At 45.5% G+C, this 20561-nt stretch overlaps 1 pseudogene across 1 annotated transcript; it reads right to left on the reverse strand.

Annotated features, from left to right (window-relative positions):
* Positions 1-6866: 6866 nt before the first annotated feature.
* LOC309326577 (vomeronasal type-2 receptor 26-like) lies at positions 6867-19721 on the reverse strand (annotated as a pseudogene). Its single transcript has 4 exons — positions 18885-19721; positions 18185-18412; positions 17072-17198; positions 6867-7735 (listed from the first exon to the last, which is right to left on the reverse strand). The product of its transcript is annotated as a vomeronasal type-2 receptor 26-like (transcript).
* Positions 19722-20561: the final 840 nt, after the last annotated feature.

Consider the following 20561-nt stretch of genomic DNA (forward strand, 5'->3'; position numbering starts at 1 on the left):
GGTAGGATATGAGGGTCTTCATTGATCTCCTTGACTGCAAATGCCAAGGCCACGATGTGCTGGTAACCCTTAGGCACCACCCTAGAATGAGAGTTGCAAAATGTATCAGCAGAAACTTCAACTTCCTTTTACACAATAGTTAATCATACTAAGTTCAGGGGGGTTGAATAACTCTTATCAGTAGAAAGTTCTTCTTGATGTTTAGTTGAAACTTGTAGCTTGAAGAAGCTGATTTTTGTTCTAACCTTCAGAGCAAGAAAAAACAAGTGTGTTCCATCTTCCTAGTTCCTAGTGCCGTGTTGGTCTGCCATAGTCAAAATCTGAAGAAGAAGTGTTATCTGAAGAAGTGTGCATGCACACGAAAGCTCATACCAAGAACTGACTTAGTTGGTCTTTAAGGTGCTACTGGAAGGAATTTTTTTTGTTTTGTTCCATCTTCCTAGTGACAGCCCTTGAGATATTTGAAAATGGCTATCATTCCTCCCCTCAGTCTCACCATAGCTAAACATACTAAACCCCCTCAAACATTTCTCATAAGGCTTGGTTGCCAGACCATCTTTGTTGCCCTCCTCTGCATATGTTTCAGCTTGCTAATACGTATCCTTCTTAAATTGTGGTGGTCAGAACTGGATACAGGACTCCAGGTGACCAAGGCAGAATAGAGCAGTACTATTACTTCCTTTGATCAGGACACTATACTTCTGTTGAGGCAGATCCCTTGAACCTTTCCACATTTACTACCGGCAAGCCAAGTGTTCCTCATCTTAGATTTGTGCATTTGTCCCTATTGAATTTCATGTTGTTACTTTTGTCCCAGTTTTCCAATCTTTTATGGTTAATAGTATCTAGATTAGGGGTTGCTAATAGAAAATACTAATAGAAAATGAAAGTATATGAACCTTCAGTTTCAGAACAGGTTTTTTAAAAAATCATTCTTACTAACACTCTAGTAGTTCAGATAAAGACTATCAAAATTTGCTGTTCAAAAGGGCTCGCCCAGACACACAAACATACATACATACATACATTTCAATACATTTACATTCATTTCTCTATCCAGAAATGGGAATTTTGCCTGTATTCTCTTAATTCACAAGAGATTCCTTCCTATTTTTTGCCCCAGCATAATTCCATTCATATCTAAAGTGGATCTCCCTAGGTAAAAGTGTGAAAGTTTGCAGTCTCAGTCATTATTCTGAGGCTGGAACTCTAGGTTTGATCATTACATGGATGTAATAAATGAGTGGCTTAGTTCTTACACAAGCTCTTCAGGCAGCGCTGGTGGGGGTTCCTCAGCGAATGTTGCTGGAGAGGAGAAGAATCCACCATGTGAAACAATGCCACCAATGAGGAACTCTCCTGGCTGATGATATGTGTGAAGTGGATGGTGTGGACCTTGGAGGATGCATTTCGCTATGTGAGCCAGACATACATTGTAAGAAATCAGTTCCAGCAGCCAGAAAACTAAAACCACCATTCTCAATACAAAGGCAACTGTCTGTTCTACATGGAACCCATGATTTCTCTGGCAATATTATAATTAGCTTCTCCAAAATAAAAATTGTCTCATTTGAATGGTAGTTAAGTTTCTTGAGACGATGCAATCTGGGAGTATGAATGATCAGACTTGTGGATCCCAGACCCTATTTAAATTATTCTGGTTAATTTTAGTATCCTTTCCATTACTTTTGCAAATGGCCCCTGAAAGAGGGAATTTTGAGGAGCAGCAGATTTAATTATAGCCCTGTTAATAACCAAGCCGGAATTTAGTTATTTATTCAATGCTTGCAAACCCTTGTGGAATTGCAGAAGAAAATGTGTTTGTCACATATTCAGAACTACTGTGTTTTATTCCCATTCAGTGGATAATAAGGGGCCAGTGGTGTACTGGTGATGTTAGAAGTTCATAATAGAAGACCTTGTAAACAATGGAGACTCCAAAATGTAGTACGGTGTGTCAGCATCTTGAAATTTGACTGAGTGGATCTGGATCCACATCAACCATGTGGCAATGACCCCTCAGCACTTTTCCAGGGGGCGACAGTTGCGTTCCCTCACGCTCAGCCTCCTTCCCCGATGGCCTAGGCACACACATTTGCTGGTCTTTGGGGGGGAATTCTCCTTGGCCGGTGGATCTCAAAATGGAGGGGTCTTTCCAACCCCAAAGGCACCATGAATGGGCCACTCACTGGTGCCTCCTGGAGGGCAGTGCATTGCTGGCTGTAGCCATTGGCTGCTGTCTCGTCTGGCCTGACAATGAGGCTTAAAAGGGCATTTGCAGGAGGCTCTCACAGCATGGCTGGGTGAAGAGCGACACCCTCCCACCCTCCCTTTTTACTTCCATTCACAATTCAGGTCAATTAATTATCGTGCTTATACAATGTATTTTCCTTTTCAGGTCATGATCTAACACAGCTTTTCTCCCAAAGCATCATTCCGTTTAACCACTTTATTTTACTTCTGCCTGCTGACCTTACTATGGTTGCTTACGAGTGCCATATTCGGAGCTGGGAAGGAATTTGCCTGTAGACAAATTGGCTGGCCTTGAGGTTTTGCCTTCCTAATAGCAAAATGTCAAAACTTTTGGTGGGTAAGCAATTGGGTGTAATCCCAGTCTTCAAGTGTTGGGTGAAGTAGTGCCTCACAAAGTACCGAATGAGTGATGTATTCTGGGTACCCTGTTAGTTTTACCTGCACACAAAATTACCTTGAGTCCTGCCTGGTTGGTCACTCCAGGTTGAGGGTGTTGGAGCTGTGTAAAGCCTTCATATTTGTGCCATTTTCTGCACCCATTCCCCAAATGACCTCACCAGGTACTGGTGCCTAAAGCTCTATACAGCCTGGGACCTAGAAACCTGAAAGATTGTCTAATGTTGTTTTAAACTGTTTTCAATAGGGTGAAGGATGGGTGATTAATAATTAAATATCCTGGCTGTAACAAACTGGCAACTGCAGGTTCAGGGAACCTGTGGCTGTTTAGACAGAAAAATCTCCCTGGATATGGAGAGGCAATTGTTTTTGAATAAAGGGAATATGTTATTATAGCATAACACACACATCTATACTAAAAATTGCAATACGTGCACAGCAATCAAAGTTTAATTTATATTTTTTGTGTTATTTCATGTATTAAAAAAGGAGATGATTTGTCCCCTTCCTCCGCCCCCAACTGAGAACAGGAATTGAATCCCGATGGGTGCTGCTTGCATAGGAGCACCATGAAACCAGCTGGATCAAATTCTCCCCCAAACCAGCTGTTAAGCAGTAGTTTCTGAAGGGAACATGGTCATGAAATAGACCCTGACAGTCTTTCCACCCACCACTCAAACCCTGAAAATTCCGGATCACACTGCGTATCTCACCCCATAATGGGACGATCTGTGCCTGTCTTTCCTGAACTTGGCCCAAGCAAAGTCTATTGTTCCAAAGTGTGCAATATAAAGAATGACTTCCTTCTCCTTCTTCTTCAAAGCATATATTGTGGGTTTTGCAAGGGGGTGACACAGATACAGACGACAGAAATCACTTTATCGATCATGAACTGGGCTGATGGAGGCAGGTAAATAAACAAACATGGCCCAAAGACATGGTGACCACAATGAGGTGAGAGGTGCATGTGGAGGCAGCCTTGGTGGTTTCTTCAGTGGGACCCTGGGAGCAGATTGTGTAGAGAATGAATCCATATGAGATGAGCAGGCCAATAAAAGAAACTAGTGACAAAATTCCATTGTTGGTGACCATCAAGACTTCCAAGGGATTGGTGTCCATGCAAGCCAACTTGATGACCATGGAGAGGTCCCAGAAGAAGCTGTCCACTTGATTTTGCCCACAGAAAGGCACATTAATGATGAAACCCAATTGCACAGTGCCATGGAGGAACCCACCAGCCTAGGAGGCAAGGAGAAGTGCCATGCAATGAGGCAGGCTCATGAAGCATAACGGAGGAGATGGGAAATGGCCACATACCGGTCAATTGCCATGGCTACCAGCAGGAGCATCTCACTGCCTACAAACACATGGAGAAAGAAGATTTGTGCCATGCAGCTCTGGAAGGAGATGATCTGATGTTGGGCAAGGAAATCCAAGAGAGATCTTGGGATTGCAAAGGAGGATAGGCAGAGGTCCAGGAAAGCCAAGTGACCTAGCAGAAAGAACATGGGTGAATCTGAAAGACAGTGATCCTGGAAAATGGCTGAGAAAATGGGAGTGTTGCTGATAGAAGACTCCAAAATTAGCATGGTGTGGTCAGCATCTTGGAATTTGGCTGAGTGGACCTGGATTCACACCAGCCATGTGGAATGTGTGCAATGGCCACTCTTGGCTGTGCTGGGGGCTCACAGTTTTGCCCCCTTCCTCTCAGCCTCCTTCCACAATGGCCTGGGCAAACATGTTTGCCCACACCCCCATGGGCAAATGCCTCTGTGACTCTGGAGAGGACCCCACAGTTCATCAAGATGCAGCTGAGGGTGGATAAGATTTCCAAAGTTGCTGGGCCTGACTTTCCAGCTTTTTGGTGAATTTTAATTGTGTCCAAATACATTCAGTGATGCTGATGTCTCTGGCTTCTTCTGCAAACTTCAGCATTTTATTTTTTTAAATATGTATTCTGCTCCATTTTGGCTAGGGCAGGGGTTGGGGATGTGTGGCACTTCAGATGCTGATGGATTCCAAAACCCACCAACCCCAGTCAGTATGGAAAATGGTCAGCAATGATGAGGGCTGTAGTCTAGCAATATCTAGAGGGCTATAGGCTTCCCATCCCTGCACTAGGGGGACGGAAAGCAGATAGCAAGATCAGAAATAATATGTTTTACAGTGTTTTTATATCTGCTGTAAGCCACCCAAAGTGGCTGGGGAAACCCAGCCAGATGGGTGGGTTATAAATAATAACATTTTTACTATCATTATCATCATTATTTGCCCTACTTCTGTCCATTCCTGTCACCACTTGAATACCTGGACCTTCTGCAAGGGGGGGGGGCATAATCTTACAGACAATCATTAACAAGCATAGTTAGCTTGCTGTATAACAGTACAGATGTCTACGCAGAAATAAGTGTTTTAAGATTTAATGGGCCTTACTCCCAGAGAAGTGATCACAAGCTGGCCACGTAGGCTCTGGTTTACCGTAGAAACTAAGAGAAAGCAGTGGCTTTGTGCCCTTAAGAGCTGTATAACAGGAGGTATAAATCAGAGGTGTTAAGCCTGGATTCTAGAAAGCTGAGCTCCATTATGGGAATACATATGCAACCTGAAGTCTCTCTGTCCTCTTTGATTCCACTTTCAATCCGATTAAGCTCTGGTTTACTTGTATTCTCCATTCATCATGGTTAGGTCTAATCAATTTTATGTGCTCATCAAACATTTGCTGAAGGATGCCAACAGTCAGTGGAAAGTTCAAAAATATACGTTCCACAAATACAATACATATTTGTGTTAAGAATATAGTGTTCTGATCCATCACTTGTGTTGGTGAAAATAAAACGTTTCAGTTTTCTTATCTAGTTCTCTGAATTTCACCAAGGAGACCTGATTCAGACAAAATCTTGGGGGGAGGGAACCCAATTCAATGGGGGGGGGGTATGTTATTTCACAGTACATAGATAATCTATGGAACTCACTGCCATAGGAAGGAATGGTGGAGACGCTGCATTTGCTTTTGGATACGGCTTGAAGGTTTAATCTCACTGTAAACAAGTGGTACAGTGACAATAAAGTATTTCTATTTCCCACAGCAATCTGGTTGGTCAGTGTGAGTACAGGCTACCATACAAGATGGCCTGACTCAAGAGAATCATCTTACATTTCTACGATCTTGAGTATGGATAGGTTGATGATGAAATCTGACGGTGAGCAGTAGAGAACAATAGACCATAAATGAATACTCAAATATTCCATGGCCACAATAGTACAGTTTCACATTATGCTGAAAGCTGTGAGAATTAAGGCTAGATACAGATTTGCTTACATTTATATTTTGACAAGAATTGCTCTGTTACCTTGTCAACACATGCTACAAGAGAATAGTGTTTTTCCCAGTAGTGATATATGGAAGTGAGAGCTGGACCATAAAGAAGGCTGATCGCCAAAGAATTGATGCTTTTGAATTATGGTGCTGGAGGAGACTGTTGAGAGTCCCATGGACTGCAAGCAGATCAAACGTATCCATTCTTCAGGAAATCAGCCCTGTGTGCTCACTGGGCTCCAATACTTTGGCCACCTCATGAGAGGAGAAGACTCCCTGGAAAAGACTCTGATGTTGGGAAAGATTGAGGGCACAAGGAGAAGGGGACAACAGAGGACAAGATGGTTTGTGGGAGTCATCCAGCCAAGGCAGAGGCTTGTAAAAACTGCAGGGGCCCCCTGACATTCCTCTGGGCAATGATTACCTTATACGGAGAGGGGAGTGTCAAGCCTTGACCGGATGAGGTAACAGGAGACTTTGGAAAAACGGCCATGCGGCTGGGAGAACAAAGGAGATAATAAAAAGTTGCCGGAGGAGAAAGGCTGGAAGGAGCAGCTCTCCAGCATTATGAAAATACACGCTGCCTCATTGTGTCTTTTTTCTATGCTATGCTAAGCACCACCTGACTGGCTGGCTCCAACAATGGTTGGACGGTGTTCTCGAAGCTACAAACATGAGTCTGACCAAACTGCGGGAGGCAGTGGAAGACAGAAGTGCCTGGCGTGCTCTGGTTCATGGGGTCACGAAGAGTCGGACACGACTAAACAACAACAAATGTATGATTGTCTTCCTCAAAGCAAATAAGTCAATTTTACAAAGGAAATTTTAACTATGGGAATTTGGAGTCTAGAAAAAATTGTTAAGGGGAGCAGCTGAACTTATATTTCCAACTATTCTACTGTAAACACAGAGAAAAACACAAAATACAGCAGATGACAGGTTTCTCATTTCTTTAATTTTTCTTCCTTATTAGCTGTTCCCTATTGTTGAGCTCAGGACTCAGAATGACAATGTAACATTTGGGGAAGAAGATGCAAGCCGGCAACCCACCACCAGAGGCTAAGATGGAGAAGATCTCCACAGCTACCATATATTTTCCCTTGGTGCTCAGGTAGGAAGGAATAAAGGACAGCCAAACACTGCAGAAGACCAACATGCTGAAAGTGATAAACTTGGCTTCATTGAAATGTCTGGTAACTTCCTGGCAAGGAAAGCCACAGCAAAACTGACAGTGGCCAGGCAGCTCATGTAGATGAGGACACAGTAAAACATGGCCACAGACCCTTCATTACATTCTAGTATAATTTGTTCTGTCATTGAATGCATGTCCACATCTGGGTATGGGGGAGAGGTTGCCAGCCACACAGTACATATCCCTGCTTGAATTATGGAACAGGAAAGGAGAATGGAGTGGCCTAGTCCTTTCCCCACCCTTTTCCTCATCCTGGATTCTGGTTTTGTAGCCATGAAGGCCAAAACCACCGTCAGGTCGGCCAATGAAGAGCAATGCACAAAGGAAACAGCGCAGGAGAGAGATGAGGAGAGTGTAGGTGAGGTTTCGGTTGTTTGCAATGACCATGGGTGTGTTGTGGTGTTTCATAAATGTACCTAGTACCAGAGCTGTGATCAAGGAAAGGGAAAGAAAGCAGCAGGCTAAACTGATGCCCAAAGGTTCCTTGTAAGACAAGAAACTGATATCCTTGGGTAGGCATGCATCCCGGTTCCTGCTTGGATAGTCTTTGTCTGGTCATTTATTACAGTCATTCATATCTGGGGGGAAACAAATATATTAGGTCATAGATTTCAGTTTGCTGAAATGTTTACTTTCTGTCTGAGAAGAAAAGAGCTCTGTTTAAATCAAAGCACAAGTTTAGTACTGTCTTATGCAATGCAAAGTGGTATTGTTGCAATCTAAGCTTTCTCTGTGTCATGGATATGTCATGTTGCAATCTAAGCTTTCTCTGTGTCATGGATATGCCCCTAAACCACATGAGACTGTGAGGGGGAAAGTACAGTGGTACCTTGGGTTACATACACTTCAGGTTACATATGCTTCAGGTTACAGATTCCGCTAACCCAGAAATAATACCTTGGGTTAAGAACTTTGCTTCAGGATGAGAACAGAAATCGCACTACAGCTCAGCGGCAGCGCGAGGCCCCATTAGCTAAAGTGATGCTTCAGGTTAAGAACAGTTTCAGGATAAGAATGGATCTCCAAAATGAATTAAGTATGTAAGCAGCGGTACCACTGTAGTCCAAAATGTTTAATTCTGCGCAGAAGGTTCAACAGGGGATAACTAACCTAACTAACCTAAAACAACTAAACATCGTACAAAGAGTTTGAAACAGTTTTATACGTTTGGCACAAATTCCACACATTCCATTTAGTTTAAATTTCCTATTCAATTGAAATGCTTTGTTTCCCTCACTCCATTTCCTCTTAAGGCACTTTGTTGTCTTCTTATGATTGACCCAAATTACAAACAGTGTGAGCATGCATACTTACTCCCAGTTTAAACAAAGAAGCTTCATCGTGGTCTGCTAAAATTTTATTGCAGGATTAGTTTCCACGTCAGTATTTTATTTCACTCTAGTTACTGAGAATAGTCTGACCACAGTCAGAGCATGCTCAGTATGTCAAAACCTTATATGGTATAATTCTCAGTATTTAATTACTGCCGTATTCCTGAATTTATTTATTTTTTATTTTTTTAAAAATAATTTTTATTAGTTTTCATAAACAAAAAACACACAAATAAAAACATTCATAAACAACACATGACTTCCCCATGCCTCCCCTTCACTGCACCCTTGTTTCAAAAATTTTTAGCAATCCTTCATCCATTTCTATATTTAATTCATTTCTATATTTAATTTCCCTCAAGATTCTCTTAACTTAAATATTTACACCTATAATTCTCTATTTCTTAGCCCTTAACATTTTATCAGTCTGAGATTTTGCAACAGTTCTTAAGATATATTTTAAATTTTTTCCAGTCCTCTTCCACTGTCTCTCTCCTCTGATCACGGATTCTGCCGGTCATCTCTGCCAGTCCCATAAATTCAGTCACCTTCGTCTGCCATTCTTCCAGAGTAGGTAATTCTTGCATCTTCCAATACTTTGCCAGGAGAATTCTTGCTGCTGTAGTTGCATACATGAAAAAGGTCCTATCTTTCTTTGGTACCGATTGGCCGACCATGCCCAAGAGAAAAGCCTCCAGTTTCTTTACAAATGTCCACTTAAGGATTTTCTTAATTTCATTATAGATCATTTCCCAGTAGGCTTTAACCCTTGGGCAGGTCCACCAAAGATGATAGAAAGTTCCTTCACATTCGTTACATTTCCAGCATTTATTATTGGGCAAATGGTATATCTTTGCAAGCTTGACTGGAGTCATGTACCACCTATAGATCATTTTCATTATGTTTTCTTTCAAGGCACTACATGCCGTAAATTTAAGGCCTGTGGTCCATAACTGTTCCCAGTCAGCGAACATAATATCATGACCTAAGTCTTGTGCCCATTTGATCATAGCTGATTTAACCGTTTCATCCTGTGTATTCCATTTCAGCAACAAATTATACATTTTAGACAAATTCTTAGTATTGGTCTCTGTGATGGGATAATGAGCTGCTTGTGCGTAATGGGATAATGAGCTGCTTGATCCCTCTGGGGTTTGGCTGGTCATCCAAACCGATGCACTAACGGAGCCCCCAAAGCATGACTCCGTCAGTCGCTGGTAGAATCTGACAGTGGGCGTCTACGGAATTTACGCCAACATAAAAGCTGTTTGACAGACATGCGCCTTCGTGACTCTCTGCGTGACAGTTTCCGGCGAAGGGTGGGAGTTCCCAACGGGGGTCCCGTTACCTCTCCACTACTCTCACTGGAAGCATCCCAGAGCCTCCCCTCCGCTGTGACTCCTGCACTCCCCCTGCTGGTTCCCTCTTCTGCTGCAGATTCTCTCCTATTCTCCTGGAGCCTGTCCACCACCTGTCTCTCCGATGGCAGTTCCCTGACATCCACCTCCCCCCCAGGGCCCCCTTCGCCCCCTCCCGCCTCCTCTCCCACTGGCGGTGAGGGCGGAAAGCCCCTGAAGGAACTCTCCTCGTCGTCCGAGGATTCTAACACTTCTAGCCACGGCGTACCGTCTCTCTCCCCGTCTTCCTCTTCTTCGTCAGAGTCGGCTTCTTCACCCACCCCTGACTCTGGGAACCCTTCAAACTCTCCTTCCTCATTGGTGGTCCCAAAGTGTTCCCTTCTAAATCGAGCCACGGGTTGCGGTTTTCTTGGGAAACGCTGATGAAATGTTTCTATTAAAACCTCGTCATTGACTACCTCTGCTGGTACCCAAGTGTTTTCCGACTCTGCTTCCCCCTCCCATTCTACCAGATATTCCACCTGATTCCCCTTCCACCTGGAATCAATGATTCCTGCCACGTTCATGTCGCGCTCTCTCTCTTCTATCACGGGCATTTGGGTGGCCTCTCTCTCACGCTCCCCCCACTCACGTCCCTCTCGGTACGGCGACAGTAATGACCTGTGAAATACTGGGTGTAATTTCATGTGACTGGGCAGCCTGAGTTTGAATGCCACTGGGTTGACCTGCTGTATGACCTCAAAGGGTCCCAATCTTTTGGGCCTCAATTTCTTACTCCCGCCCTTGAACGGTAGCCCTTGGGTGGACAACCACACCCGGTCCCCCACCCTTATAGTTTCACCTTCCCTCCTATTTCTGTCTGCTTGCTTCTTATATTCTTCCTTGGCTTTCTCTAAGTTAAGTTGAAGCTGACGGTGGATCGCCTCCATCTCTTCAAAAAAATATTCCGCCGCCGGCACGCTCCACCTCTCCCCTCCCTCTCCTGGGAATGCCCAGGGGTGACACCCATAATTTGCCAGGAAGGGACTCATCCCTGTGGACACGTTCTCCGCGTTGTTGTAGGCAAATTCTGCTAGAGGTAACTTATCCACCCAATCATTTTCTCTGTCTTTTACATAACACCTCAGGTATTGTTGTAAAACCCCATTTGCCCTTTCCGCTTGCCCATTGGTTTCTGGGTGCCGGGCAGTTGAGAAATTGAGTTCTACGTGCAGTAAGCTCATAAGTTTCCTCCAGAACCTGGAAGTAAATTGTTTCCCTCTGTCGCTCAAAACCCTCAAGGGGGCGCCATGCAACTTAAAAATATGTTCTACAAACAACTTGGCGGTTTCCTCCGCTGTGACTGCATGTGAACAAGCTATAAAATGACACATCTTGGTTAATTGATCTACCACCACCATGACAGCTGTTTTGCCTTTGGATTTTGGCAGGTCCGTCATAAAATCTATGGATACTGCCTCCCATGGCCTTTCGGGCGTGGGTAAGGGTTGTAATAGCCCCGCTGGCGCCACCCTCTCTCCTTTCGCTCGCTGGCACCTGTCGCAACCCCTGACATATTCCCGTACGTCCTCCCTCACCTTGGGCCACCAAAACTCCCTGGTAACCAACCACATGGTTTTGTGCTGTCCAAAATGTCCCGCTGTGGGGCTGTCATGCAACTGCTTGAGTACTCTGCCCCTCAGTTCCCCGTCGGGTATGTACAGTGCCCCTTTGTAATACAACGCCCCGTTCTTTTCTTCGAACCCCCCTGTGTTCTCCTCTGTCCTCCGGAGCTCTCTGAGTTTCTCTTGGGCGTATTCATCGTTCTCCGTACCCTCTATCAGTTCCCTCTGCCCCACCAATGCCACCCCACACACCCAGCGGTCTTCAGGGATTACATGCCTTGCCTCAGGCGCTCCCTCCCCCTCTAAGTACTCAGGTTTCCTGGAAAGAGCGTCCGCCCTCACGTTCTCGGAGCCGGGCACGTAACGAATCTCAAAGTGGAATTTGGAGAACTCCTGGGCCCATCTCACTTGTCTCTGGTTCAGCACTCGGGCTGTTCTCCAGTATTCCAGATTTTTGTGGTCAGTTCGGACTTGAACCTTGTGCTGCGCCCCAATCAGCAAGTGCCGCCATTTCCGGAATGCTTCATGAATGGCGAGCAGTTCTCGGTCGTACACTGTGTAGTTCCTCTCGGATTTGTTCAACTTCCGCGAGAAGAATGCACACGGTCTCCATTCAGACGTATCTTTTCCCGGCTGGAGAAGAACGGCCCCCACCGCTCGGTCTGACGCGTCAGTCTCCACTCTCATTGGTTGTTGTAGATCCACGTGCAAAAGTTGCTCTTCCGACGCAAACGCCTGCTTTAAGCATTCGAACGCCCTCTGCGCTTCTCCCGTCCAAACAAATTTCTTTTTGCTACTAAGACAATCCGTGATGGGCGCTGTTAAATGGGCAAAGTTTTTGATGAACTTCCTATAGAAGTTTCCGAAACCCAGGAACCTTTGCACGTCCTTCTTGGTCTTTGGTGTTTTCCATTCCAGTACCGCTTGAACCTTGCTGGGATCCATGGCCAATCCCTTGTCAGACAACTGGTACCCCAGGAATTCCACCTCCTTGGTATGAAACTGACACTTCTCCAGTTTCACCCACAGCCGGTTTTCTCGCAGCTTGCTCAGTACCTCTCTTACATCTCGCACATGCTGCTCCTCATTGTCTGAGTACACCAGGACGTCATCTAAGAACGCTACGCAGTTCTTGTAGAGCAGTGGCCCCAGGACGTGATTCATGAATGATTGAAAACAGGCGGAGCCCGCTTGTAATCCGAAAGGCATAACGAGGTACTCAAAGGCCCCCAAGGGGGTGAACATAGTGGTCTTCCACTCATCCCCCTTTCTCACACGTATCAAGTTATATGCCCCCCTAAGGTCCAGCTTGGTAAAAATTTTCCCTTTTCTCACCCGTGTTAGAATGTCATCAATTCTGGGCATAGGGAAAGTCACTGGTTCTGACACTGCATTTAGGGCCCTGAAATCACATACAAGCCTGGGCTTGCCCGTGTTTTTTTTGTCCACAAAGAACACTGGGCTGCCCCCCACCGCTCGTGACTCTCTGATGAAACCTCGCTTGAGATTCTTGTCAATGAACTCCCTTAACTCCTGCATCTCACTGTCTGACATTGCATACAGCTTGCCCACTGGCAATTGTGCTCCTGGGAGTAAGGTAATTTGACAATCAAAGGGTCTGTGCGGGGGCAGTTTATCTGCTTCTTTTTCGCTGAATACGTCAATCAAGTCAGCGTATTGTGGTGGCACCCTCCCCTTGTCCATCACTTCCATCCCTGCTAGAGTGGCCCTGGCACCTGCCTGAGCCTCTCCCTCCTTGCAGTGTTCTAGGCAATGTACTGATCCAAAGGAAACCACTCTCTGATGCCAGCCTACTAGCGGATCGTGTAGCGCCAGCCAGCTCATACCCAAGATAATAGGAGCTCCTCCCAAGGTGGCTACGTTAAACGCTATCAGTTCGGTGTGTCGTGCCACCCTCATTATCATTGGTACAGTCTGTTGGCTCACTTCTCCTCCCAACAGCTCCCTCCCATCAATCGTGGTAACCTGCAAAGGCTTACTCAATGGGATAGTCTGTATCTGGTGTGCAGCTGCAAACTCTTTGCTCATGAAATTACATGAGCTACCTGAATCCAATAGCGCTTTTATCTTCAGTGGGTGTCCGTTTGCTAGTTCCAGCAACACCTCTATCACAAGCGCTGGTCTTGGAGGTTCCGGCGTGGGCACATTCATTACTCCCTGGCCTGGCTGCTGTGCCCTGATGTTGGCAACCAGGCATTGGCTTTTACTTGCTCCGTGATTTCTTCTTCCTCCTTCCCCCCAACAGTTCCCGCCATCCCTTGCCATTCCTTCCTTTGCAGACAGACTCTGGCAAAGTGACCTGGCTGTTGGCAGAGATAGCATCTCTTGCCGCTCTTTCCCTCCTTCTTCCGCCCTTCACTGGTGTTTGAAACTGCGCGCGCGCGCGCTGTTCCAAGTTCCATCGGCTCTGCTGGCGGGAAAGGCTGCTCCGGAATCTCTGGAATGCGGAAGTCCTTCCAACGTTCCCCCTTTCCTTCCCACTTTTCCATAGCTCTAGCTTCCTGGCGTGCCCCAATGGACAGCGCTGATTTAGTCAGCTGATCCATAGACTCCGCCCTAGGCGCCCGGGAAAGTTCATCTTTCACTGCCGGAGAGAGACCTTCTTCAAACAGCATTTGAATAGGTTCACTAGCAAGGTCCCACCCAAGTCTATGAATCAGCATGGTGAACTCAGTCCAGTACTCACGTACAGATCGGCTCCCCTGTTTACACGCCATTAACTGCCTGCGCACCACTCCCTGCTCGATCTCGCTGGAAAACATCAAGTCCATGGCGCGGAAAAACTTCATTGTGTCCTTTAAGATTTCATTATTGGCTGCCATCAGGGGCCGAACCCAGTCCCTCGCCCCTCCCTCTAGATGGCCAATCACGTACGCCACTCTAGAGTTCTCGTCGGGGAAGTCATCAAACAGTAGATTGAGAGCATATTGCATCTCTGTCCTAAAGGCTTGATAGTTCCGGGGATCCCCCCCAAATTTCTGCACCAGTCCAGGCACCCGTCTGGCAAGTGGGGTGGTCTTCCCCTTATCTGCATCTTGAGCCCTCCTCTCCTCGAGCCTCGCCGTTTGCAGTGCCAGCTGGACCTCCAACGCCCTGTACCTTTGTTCCAGGCTTGGATCTGCTCCAGCTCCAGCTCCTGCTCCTCCGGTTCCGGCTGGTTCGCTCATGATGCCTTCTGCTTGCACAAGCTGCTTTCAAACACTGTCAGATTGCTGTGATGGGATAATGAGCTGCTTGTGCGTAATGGGATAATGAGCTGCTTGATCCCTCTGGGGTTTGGCTGGTCATCCAAACCGATGCACTAACGGAGCCCCCAAAGCATGACTCCGTCAGTCGCTGGTAGAATCTGACAGTGGGCGTCTACGGAATTTACGCCAACATAAAAGCTGTTTGACAGACATGCGCCTTCGTGACTCTCTGCGTGACAGTTTCCGGCGAAGGGTGGGAGTTCCCAACGGGGGTCCCGTTACCTCTCCACTACTCTCACTGGAAGCATCCCAGAGCCTCCCCTCCGCTGTGACTCCTGCACTCCCCCTGCTGGTTCCCTCTTCTGCTGCAGATTCTCTCCTATTCTCCTGGAGCCTGTCCACCACCTGTCTCTCCGATGGCAGTTCCCTGACAGTCTCTAACAATTCTGTTTCCAATTTTGACCTCTCCTTCTGAAATCCTAGTTTCCTGTCCTGCTTAAAAGTCTCATTTATCTGATAATAATGTAACCAGTCTCGAACTTTGGATTTTAGTTTCTCAAAGCTCTGTAATTTAACGTATTCCTGAATTTAATTGGTTCAGAGCTATGTGGTCCTGTAAGTGCCACAGCCAGTGCCATTGCCATCTGAATGTTTATTCACACTAGACTGGGTGCAGCCTGTGTAAGTCAGAAGGAGTGCCAAGGCCCCCTCTAGATATGCTCTTGACGCAAGGTAGAAACGTGCAAAGAGAAAGGCACGCTTGGCAAATCCACATCATGATCAACTCTGACCCGGAAACCAATATCCCCACTGTGGAAGGACATATGGATCCAGAATTTGCCTCCAAAGGCACCTATGGACTCATTGTGAAAACTTTGATTATGGAAGACAATCTTACTCAGCTATGAGTAATTGAAGAAGCAGAAGTGGGATCATTTTTAAGGGTGCTCCTGGTTGCGGTCAGGCCCCCAACCTGGTCCCCCCCCCGGCATGGGCGGAGTAACGCCATCATACCAGGGTGGCACCACGATCACCCTGGCTTTTTGGCCAATCATTTTTCTGTGGGGTGATTGTGAGGGGATATAAAAGCTGCAGCATGAGGCGTGTCAGGAACCTGCTTCACACTGCTGAACACCCTCCCACCCTCCCATTATTTTATGTGTTCTCTGGCGTTACTTTGGACTTTGTTTGGACACCTGTCTTGTGCCGGGAGCCGTGTAGGAATGTTTGCATTTGGCAGATTGGCAATGGCCACTTGGCTTTTGCCTATCTCTTAGCAATCGCCACAACTTTGTAAGGTTTGACGGTTAGGCATTGGCTCATTGCTTTGTGGGGGAGGGGAAGTCAGCCATCTCCTGCCCCTCCATTGACCAAGGGTATTCTGTTAAAGGATTCCAGGGCCTGGTTCCTGTCTGAAGTCCGCTTGCGGGACGAGGGCCATGCCAGGCCTCTGGGGACACCGAGGAGAGATGCAGGAGGGTTTCCCGATGTGGCTTCCTCTTTGGGTGGTTTATCCTTACTGACTTCCTGCAAAAGGGGCGGGAGTCTGATATGGTCTGTTGCCAATTCCTAAGCCAATACCACTCACATTTCTGTAATCAATAAAGTTGTGGCCAAAAATTTTGCCCAATAACCTTAAACCAAAATTAAGTGTCAGTGTGAATTTTATTCTAACAAGGGGCTGGTTTGGCAGCCTTACCACACAAGAAGAAGAAGAAGAAGAAGAAGAAGAAGAAGAAGAAGAAGAAGAAGAAGAAGTGCTTTGAACCACCTACCATCCAACTACTCTGTAATGGTTATGTGGGGTTGCTCGTGCGTAAGTTGCCGCCACTCCTGGCTAGGTGGCCTGGTTAAACCTTTCCTGGCTGGACAGCCCTTCACTTTGTGGCTGTTCAGTCACTAGCAGAATCTGTCTGTGGGCGTTTCTTGAACCTCTTCCAGCAAAGAAGCTCTTTGATGCCAAGTCGCCGCCTACTTTCCCTGCACGGAAGTCTTCTGCGCAGGGTGGGTTTGGGCAGCGGAGGACCTGTGCTCTCCTCGCTGGTCTCCTGCGAAGAGTCCTGGAGCCTCCTCTCTGCTTCCCCCATCGGCCCCCCTCTATCCCTGGTGTAGCGCTGATTATCTTCCTCAGCCGGAGACCTGCCTCACTCCTTGCTTGGCCCCTCTCCAGCATCGCTGTGGAGCCTCGCCTCCTCCGCTAGTTGCGATGGCAGTTCCCTGACATCCTCTGAATGCATGGTCATTCTCATTTGATTAGCATATTTAAACTATATGAAAGACAATGATCAGAAAGAGGCAGGATCACACACACAGTAGATTATCTTTTTTGAAAAGTAAACTCAGCCGTCCTTACAACACCTTTCAATTATTAGTGCTGAGTCTGGATCTATTTAATCTATTTATTCCTCCTACCTTCCTGGTTTGCAATCTTCCCCTCTGCACATGGGATGCAATCGTAGCAGCAAGGTGGCTGTCCCTCCTTCACTTTCTTGCTGGATCCTGGAAGACATCTCTCAGTACAGAGAGAAAGAGGCCGAGTCTATTCCGTAAATGAAAGAGCAGAAGGATCAGCAAGAGAACAATGAGTTTGGAAATCTTGATGTTCCTGAGCCCCTCTCTATTTTACTAAGCTGAGTCAGCATTCCAACAATATGTAAAATGGTTTTATTTTTTTAGTACAGAGGTACCTTGGGTTACATACACTTCAGGTTACATACGCTTCAGGTTACAGACTCCGCTAACCCAGAAATAGTTCTTCAGGTTAAGTACTTTGCTTCAGGATGAGAACAGAAATTGTGCTCTGGCGCCGCCACAGCAACAGGAGGCCCAATTAGCTAAACTGGTGCTTCAGCTTAAGAACAGTTTCAGGTTAAGAACGGACCTCCAGAACGAATTCAGTACTTAACCCGAGGTACCACTGTAGTAGTAATGTTTGAAGTGATGTCATAGTCCCTCTATTGTTCTGGGATGTATAGCTGTTGTGATTACATAGCAGTTCCCCACTTTTTAGCAAGAAAGGCAAAATCTTGCGCGTTATCCTCTTCTCCTCAGTTAAAAACCAGTATTTTATAGTTGTTAAGAAATATTTATAAAATATTTATGAATATAATAAAATATTTGCCTTTATTCCTTGAATGACTTCTAGGAGTAACCTTTTGGCTCTTAATCTGGTACTTGGATGAAGAAGTGTTTATCAGTACCCTAAGGAGTCTCAAAGCGGCTAACATTCTCCTTTCCCTTCCTCCCCCACAACAAAAACTCTGTGAGGGGGAGAGGCTTCAGAGAAGTGTGACTAGCCCAAGGTCACCCAGCAGCTGCATGTGGAGGAGCAGAGACGGGAACCCGGTTCACCAGAGTACAAGTCTACCGCTCTTAGCCACTACACCACACTGGCTCTCTGTATGCATTGGTCATGTTCTACACAGGAACATGCAGTTTAAAAGACAGAGAGTAGACATGCAGGTGAATGATCATTGCTTAGGCAATACTGAATTTCTTTGGAATTATCTAATAATGTGGTCCTACCTGATTAAACCACCTGTGCCATGTTATGGCATCTTCATCAAGGATGAATGATTGGTCTCGAGAAGTCTGCGGCTCTATCCTCCCAACGCTCACTCTGTGCAAACTTTGGTTGGAGAATATTATCCAATTGACAATATCTAAGCTAGATACCACCTCTCCATTCCGGTTGATGAAGACCACATCTCTGGCTGTATTGTTAAATGAGATGCTTCTCAGAAAGTAATGGAGCTAGATTGAAAACAGAAAAGGCAATTGTTTGGAAAAGGCTGCAGTCTAATACAGGGTGGAGCATTTTTTTTCTTCCTGTAGGGAAAAAACAACAGAAATTGGTGAGGGTGATTCAGTCAAGTGTCAGTGGATTCATGTCCAAGCATGGAGAGACCACCAATTTTCTCCCCCACCCCACACCTCTTTTCCTCTGTCCCTCTTCATCACAGGAGACACCACAGTGGTGTATGATCACGTGATCTGAGGGAGGACTTGGAGCATATGGGATAGAGATAATGCTGAACATCTCTCTCGACCATTACTGCCGCTTCTTATCTTTGAATGCAGTAACATAGCAGTGGTCTGCAAACTTCTTCATAGAAGCACTTTTTCATGTCTGAGATGAAGGAGATGAAGTTGACAACACTTTGGAAACCAATCCCTTGTGGGGGAATAACAGGCCTCTTCAAGTTGAGAATGTTTAGCCTATTACCTGCCAAAACTCTGTATTCAGTTTCTTCCCTCTCGATCCATACACCATTCCTCTGTGCCTGAGTCTGGTTGTGGACATGGCATGTAAAGCATGGGCCATGGCATAAACAGCACTATGGATGCTGTAACTGTGGCCTGTCATGCTCATTTCAAAAAATGATCCAGGAAGGTTCTCCAGCTTCTCTTCTCCGGTGCAAATATTCCCCTCCACCTTGTCTGAAGTCATATCTGGGAATACACATGCAAAGGCCTGTTGCCAGAAGTCCCTGATAAAACTGTCCCCATCTGGGCTGGAAGGGTTTCTTTCAACAACATACTGATGAAATCCTGGTGGGTTTCTGAAGTGAATCTCAAAGGACATACCACCATTGAATATTCTTGCATCCCAGTTTCTTTGAATGACAAATGAAGTGAACTCAACCTGGGAAGTTGTTAACCATACTTTACTTTTTATATTGTATGTCATGTCATCATGTTCTGATAGGTATGTAAGCCATATAAAAGTTGCCATGGAGTAAGATTCTCCATGGGCAACTATTACATTAGCTGTGCTGCTAAAAATTTTATGGTTTATACTTGTCCCCTGTTGTAGCATGCCATTAATTTCAGAAATAAAAATTAAACTGGGGACTCTTTCTATGAATGCAAAGCAGACACCACTCTTGGTAAATATTGGGGAAATGGTTTGCAGAAATCTTTCTCCGTTGTCATTGTCCATTGCAATGACTCCAATCCACGTCCACCTGAAATGCAGAAGCAAAGAGAGGATTCCCTGATACTAAAGGGCTTCTGAGGCTGCCATCTGGTAGAAGGGAAGCCCTGGGCTTTTATCATTCATCACCGGAGCAGAGCCATAAATGAGCTGAAAAGTAAGTGGAGGAAGAGAAGAGACAAAGTAGATTCCTTTCACAGTATTCATATACATTATGAGGTGAACCCTGTTAGTCTAATACACCCTTTGCCAACATTTCAGGGTTTGTTTGCCTCTCTCTTAGTTTTACAAAAGACACACATGCAGATGGGCTGAAAACTGGGATCATCTCCCTTTTCTCATTTTTAAACCTTTAATTTGATGACTGGAAAGGGAACTGTGTCTTATATTATTAACTGTGTTTTATATTATTTTTATGAATCTTTTTAACACACTGATGACTGGAGCAGAGCATTGTGTCTACTTCACTTAAAAACAAACAAACTTTTTTATGTCATTGGAAAATTTGGGAGGGTCTTCTAAAATGCATAAAACTGAATGGGGGAACATACCATGCCCCCAACAGCAGATTTCCTGAACATTTTCTGGTTTTGTCAGAATTGCAATTTGGGTTAGATGCACATTTCTTCTCTGGAGCTTCGTCTTTCTTCTTCATGATGCACATGCCCCATCACACAGCAAAACTGTGCAGATTCTTCTCAGACTTTATTTATGAACATTTATTTCACTTGTGAATCAGCTGCTAACTACTTTTACTGGATTGTATCTGCAGTTTGCCATAACTTCTCTATATCTTTAATTATGTCCAGTGGGCTAAAGAGGAATAGTTATTGTACTGGCTCTTACCTGTAAGGTTTTTTTTAGCTGTAAACAATTCCCCCACTTCCCCAGCAGCTTATTTGACATGCCCTCCTCACTAATTTTTCTACTGGTGCCTATAATATTATTGCTTTTATCCTGTAAGTA

Source organism: Podarcis erhardii, assembly GCF_964252035.2.
Source record: "Podarcis erhardii genome assembly, chromosome: 13".
NCBI classification, from domain to species: Eukaryota; Metazoa; Chordata; class Lepidosauria; order Squamata; family Lacertidae; genus Podarcis; species Podarcis erhardii.